The sequence below is a fragment of the Glycine max genome, chromosome 13, assembly GCF_000004515.6.
Source record: "Glycine max cultivar Williams 82 chromosome 13, Glycine_max_v4.0, whole genome shotgun sequence".
NCBI classification, from domain to species: domain Eukaryota; kingdom Viridiplantae; phylum Streptophyta; class Magnoliopsida; order Fabales; family Fabaceae; genus Glycine; species Glycine max.
This window is the reverse complement of record NC_038249.2, coordinates 17170092-17176235: the sequence shown is the minus strand read 5'-3', so window position 1 is coordinate 17176235 and position 6144 is coordinate 17170092. Positions and strand designations below refer to the sequence as shown.

General features: G+C 32.8%; 1 long non-coding RNA gene across 1 annotated transcript; it reads right to left on the bottom strand.

Annotated features, from left to right (window-relative positions):
• Window positions 1–213: 213 nt before the first annotated feature.
• On the bottom strand, window positions 214–4075 carry LOC121173387 (uncharacterized). Its single transcript, XR_005888143.1, has 4 exons — window positions 3724–4075; window positions 1517–2852; window positions 930–1011; window positions 214–787 (listed from the first exon to the last, which is right to left on the bottom strand). It is a non-coding gene; the product is annotated as an uncharacterized lncRNA (long non-coding RNA).
• Window positions 4076–6144: the final 2069 nt, after the last annotated feature.

Here is a 6144-nt window from a genome sequence, read left to right as displayed (position 1 = left end):
ACTAGTTCATTAAATAGTTTAATTTAGTCTATAAAAAATTTAAAAATTACTTTTTATTACTTACTAATAGCCCGTTTGGAACCGCATCCATTATTCCATAAATGTGCATCTTTGGTTAATGCTAGCTAACTTTTTATCAAAAATTGTAATTGACACTTGTTTAAGCAGATTACATGTATTTCCAAACAAGCATTAAACTTTATATATGTCGCATTTTAACTTTTACCACTACAAGAAAAATGATCTATACCTACGGACAAAAACTGTCATTATAAATAAAAAATCCGTAGGTAAATGTATGATAGACTTTGTCCTACAGACGTTTCTTCTGTCAACTTTGAGGGGCGTATAATGGCGGCTAATTGTCTGTCACTATAGGTTTTACCTACTATGTATAGTGTGTAGGTAAAAGTCTTTAATATGTATATATCATCTTCAACTGTAGGTAAAAATCATATAATAATAATAATAATAAATCTTCTAGTTATTCTCCCTTCCGGTCACGATTGTTGTGGGAAAATGTCTTGCTATACCCTTTAGTGTGGCTCTCATCTAATTTGAGAAAACAAAGTCTCAGATTAATCACAAACACAAGCTTTATTCAATGGATATGAGTATAAGAGAAAAATGGGAACAAAAGGAAAATCTTTCTAGTCATGAAAGCCTTATCCGGATCTGCAACAATTGGAGAGAGAGTTCCATCGTAGTCAAGAAAAACTACAATTTGCTTTCCTTTGGCACTATATACTATCTGTTCAAAGGTGTTCAGAGCTGAAGGGTGATAAAGCTGCAAAGAGTGGTGAAATAGAAGTAGAGTCAGGTGATGAGCATAACCACACAGAGAATCATAAACCATGCAACATGTCCAAGGAGAGTGGAAATTCAATCCTAATCCCACACAAGGGTCAAGGAATAGCTGAAAAACTCACATTGGGGCTTACATTTCGCTTATGGTGCCTGATGGGACTTCTAGTTCCCAGGGTGGTGTCAAAAAGTTGGACCTTCAATGTACTGAGAAAACACAACAGCAAACCATTGAAATTAGTGCATTTGGAAGATTTTATTTACAACTTATCTTATGACATACATACTTATGTAAGTATTTGAGAAAGCTTATGACTTATGATATGTCCATAATGTGTTTTTAGCTTTATTTCAATAAACTGTTGAATTTCTTTTTATTTCTATAGCTTTTAAAAGTAACTTACAACATGAAAATAATTTAATCTTCAATCATAGAAAAAACGTATAGATAAGCATAAATGTATAGATAAGCACTTACATTATGCTCAAAGTCAAAGACTTTCCTTCTAAAGAATGCAAATCGAGATCGTTCTTAATGATGGAACTATATATTGTTCTACATTTCAAGTTTCATATTCCATTATAGTACTACATAGTTTATATATATATATATATATATATATATATATATATATATATATATATATATATATATTGTTAACTAATTATGAGCTAAATTTTAAAAAGTGTAGAATATATAAATTGTATTCACCCCTGTGTGGTTCAATCTTCAACCTTAACATGCTTGAATGCTTTAGCCTCTGAGAAACTTGTCTCCTTTTTAGTAATGTCAGGCATAGGCACGCTACTTGCCACTTTAGAAGCAGCTGAAACAACTTTAGAGGCAGCTGAACCACTTTAGATTGATATATACTAATATACTACTAACATATATACTACTAACATAAAGTAAAACTATATATAACTTGCTCCAATGAAAGACTTCTCCATCATCAACACTTAATTTATTTTTATCAAAAAATAAACTTCATGAACAAAAGGTTTAGATAACAAATAATTTAAAGTAGAATTGCTGCTCAATTTATGTCACAAATTCATGTCACAAACCATGAGTTAAAAAATTTATTTTTATTTGAAATCATGTATGAATGAGTTAAACTCTTGAAACAAATATTTTTTTGAACTTTTTCATTATCATTTTTATTTGGATAAAAAAAACTATAAACAAATTATATACATTAATTAGGCAACCAGATGTCTTCAATTTTATTCTAAAATAGAAAGAAACGGGTGATATAGGAAAAAGAAATATTCACATTATTATTAGAAAAAAGAAACTAAAAGTTAAAAAAAACTCAATATTAAAAGCTGTATTTTTTCAAGGATCCTAGTTTTCTAATCCTATGTAGAAACACGTTGGTATCTATCTCACAAAAAGACTACTAACATAAATTTACTTTTTAAATTGCTGTCACCCCCATATTTCCAGCCACTTCCCTCACAATGGCATGCAACAATCATGGGGTGATGACTGACCTATCTCAAGATGAATAACATAAGTATTTTTTATTCAAATCAATAGCACTTTACACAAGAAAAAATAATGACAAATTAAATTATTGATATGTCTATGGCTTATTATCATAAAGGATTCAAAATGAATGGATTGGAATTATATGAATGCATGTAGCAGCCCGCAAAATGTTAGAAGAGAAACGATTGTTAGGAAATAAAAAATTCAGCAAAAGTTAGACTCTCATATTATCATGAATATGGGTGCTCAATTCCATATGGAGTGTCCAAAAGCTACCCCAAAAGACTTTGGTACATACCCACTAACCATTACTTCAAAAAGCTTTCTTACTGCAAACACAAACTGTGCACACGCTCCAATTGCATTTTCATCAATTCCACTGCATAGTTGCCACATCAAATTGCATAATAAGGTAAATAAAAATCATTCACATCAAATTGCATAATAAGGATCTAATTAGATAGCCACTGGGAAGCATTTCAGCTCGTATGAAGTTTGAAGCAGCTGGCCCTGTGGGGCCACCTGTTGAAGAAGTCAAGGACCTCTCACAAATCTGCAAGGCAAAAAAATCATGAAAAGTGAAATACAATATTCTATCATGAAAAGTGAAATACAATATTCTATCAAATTTCAATAATCGGCAAAATAGAAAAATAAAATGACAGGAAATTAAAAGATTAGATGGAGTTGATATAATTCATTCTATAACCAACATCTATGTGTTGTGCATGAGATTCATGGCATTTATAATGATAAAAGAGTGACCAGCACGTAATATATACTTTGAAGACAACAACAATTTAAAGTTACAAGTTTCCACATCAATACTGGAAATGCTTTCAAATAACAGAATGTGCTCTGTGACGATTAACATGACATATTCATCATCAGAGTCAGAGATGTTAAACTACAGAAAAGAATCGTGAAAGCTGCTAATGGATATTTCATTAACATAAAATGGGAGTAGTCCAAACCTCTATTGCATCATATAATCCAGGAATTGCTGATATGTCGCCACCAATGACTTTTAGAGTAAAATCCAACTTTTTCTTAAAGTTAAAATTTTCTCAAATGATTAAATATATTACATGGTGCATAAGGTTGAATGTCTTTGTAATTTGTAGAAATATGGCTTGACAAGTGTTTCAAGCTTGCTTAAAGAAATGTGAGAGGATGAAATTGCATGTGGCTGTATTAGATCACATTGAAGAGAAAGGTGTCATGAGAAGAAAAGAGGGGTTGTTTCCATAATTAGTAACTAACTATAACCACCAAGGCACAAGGTGGCAACCTTGCTGTTAATAATCATGACAAATGCAGGAAGAGGAGAGTCTTTCCTTCACCTAGTTAAATATAGCATTCAGTTCCAGTGCTAAATGGATTAGATCTGAAAAAGAAAGTGAACACTCAAACTAAAGATATACCTTCGTTTGAGGGCACCATGTCAGAAACCACAAAAGAGAGCGTGGAAATCAAAGTGAGAAACAACAATGAAGTGCAAGGCTTCATCTTGTTTTGTTAGCCACTCACTTAACTTCACTTTAGTTCTATCTAACAGAATTCAAAAGCACTTTCCAAGAAAGAGTAGAACTCGTGAGAAGAAGAAGAATTGAAAAGCTGCAACTAAGTACTATTAAAGGTTCTACAAATCAGCAGAGTGAAAGAGGAGTTTAAAAACTCAAGATTTGGCAACTACCGGTGGAAAGAATAACCAACTAGCTGGTTGGAATGAGAAACAGAGAAAACTAAAAGTGAGCAAATTGTTAGGGTGACAATGACAATGGACTCTCAAACCATAGCAAAAATGAAAACTTGAATTGAAAGAGAGTTTAACCAACAAGCAAGTGCCAACAATTAATTTGAGTAAGATTGCCACATACACATAAGCTGTTAAAGATATGCCGTTTCATTTTTATAATTTATGTCATCAAGGAAAGTAATCTAGTAAGAAAAGTAAGGGTATTATATTAACACGTATAAATATGTTCAAAATGACGATTTATGCTATAAAGACAACTATTTTCATATTAACACCTTGCTGTTAACTTGTATTCCACACAGATACATGACAATATTAATTTTTTTATTTAAAAAAGAGGTCCATTGTGACATAGCTCCAACAGAATTACACAACACGCATTTTTCAACTGTTCATTGTTGGATCGAGTGGTCTCAGAATAATTAAGAAGGGGGGTTGAATTAATTATTCCTAAACTCTTACTAATTAAAAAAATTACTCTTCTAAGGCTTTTACTATGTTGTTAAGAGAATAAGGAGTAGAAGAGAAACTTAACAGAAAGTAAAAGTGGAAATTAAAATGCACAGCGGAAAGTAAAAGAGTAGGGAAGAAGAAGACAAACACATAAGAATTTTTATACTGGTTCGGCAACAACCCGTGCCTACATCCAGTCCCCAAGCGACCTGCGGTCCTTGAGATTTCTTTTAATCTTGTAAAAATCCTTTTACAAGCAAAGATCCACAAGGGATGTACCCTCCCTTGTTCTCTTTGAACCTAGTGGATGTACCCTCCACTAGAACTGATCCACAAGAGATGTACCCTCTCTTGTTCTCAGTCAAACCCAAGTAGATGTACCCTCTACTTGTACCACAAAGGATGTACCCTCCAATGTGTTAAGACAAAGATCTCAGGCGGTTAAACCTTTGATACTTTGTGAATGGAGATACAAAAGAATTCTCAGGCGGTTAGTCCTTTGAACACTTTTGTATAAGGGAATGGGAAGAATCAAAAGAATTCTCAGACTATGTTGTTTTGAATTCTTTGACAAGGGAGAAGGGAGACACAAAAGAATTTAGGCGATTAGTCATTTGTTCTTTTGGAAAAGGGAGAAGAGAGACACAAAAAGAATTCAGGCGGTTAATCCTTGGTGAATTCTTTTTGGCAAAGGGAGAAGGGAATGAAAAGAAAGAATAACACAAGTTTTCAAGGTTTAGAAAACCAAAAAACTTTGGAAAGCTTTTGGCACAAAGAAGAAGAAGAAGTTCAAAGAGATTCAAGGCTTGTAAAAGATTGATTGAATAAGTGTCTTGAAAAGAAAATCAAAGCCTTGCTTTTATAGACTCTTCATGTCTGGCCAAATGGACCATTTAGAAGAGTTATAACTTTTAGAAAAACTTAAAACCAATTTGAAAAAGTCAAAAAACCATTTGAAGAGTTACATCTTTTGATTTATTTAGAAACAATCACTGGTCCCAATTCAATTAAATTTATTTCCCAACACACACATCAAATATTCACTTAATGCATGTGAAATTACAAAACTACCCCTAATACAAAAACTAGTCTAGGTGCCCTAAAATATAAGGGCTGAAAAATCCTACATTTCTAGGGTACCCTACCTACATTATGGAGCCCTAAATACAAGGACCAAAAATGATAAAATCCTAATCGAATATGTACAAAGATAAGTAGGCTCATACTTAGCCCATGGGCCCAAAATCTACCCTAAGGCTCATGAGAACCCTAGGGCCTTCTCTTGCATCTCCGACCCAATCTACTTGGAGTCTTATATCCAATGCCCTTGCGGGGTAGGATTGCATCAGAACTCGGTTTTTATATTTTGGTTTTGTGATTCTGATGAAATAAATAACATAAAATAAATTTTAATAAAAATTAAATGAGAATAAAATAATTAAGTAAAGATAGAAACACAAGACTAGGATAGTGATGTCGATCTTGATGAATAAATGTCTAGGTTTGGACTTGGAATTCACTCGGTTCTATGTAACTTCACAATTCTCTATTCATCTCTTTTGCTAACCCCCAATTCACTAATATATTCTACCCAGCTCTTGTGATGCAATCCTCCCAAGGAGGGGACCCATCA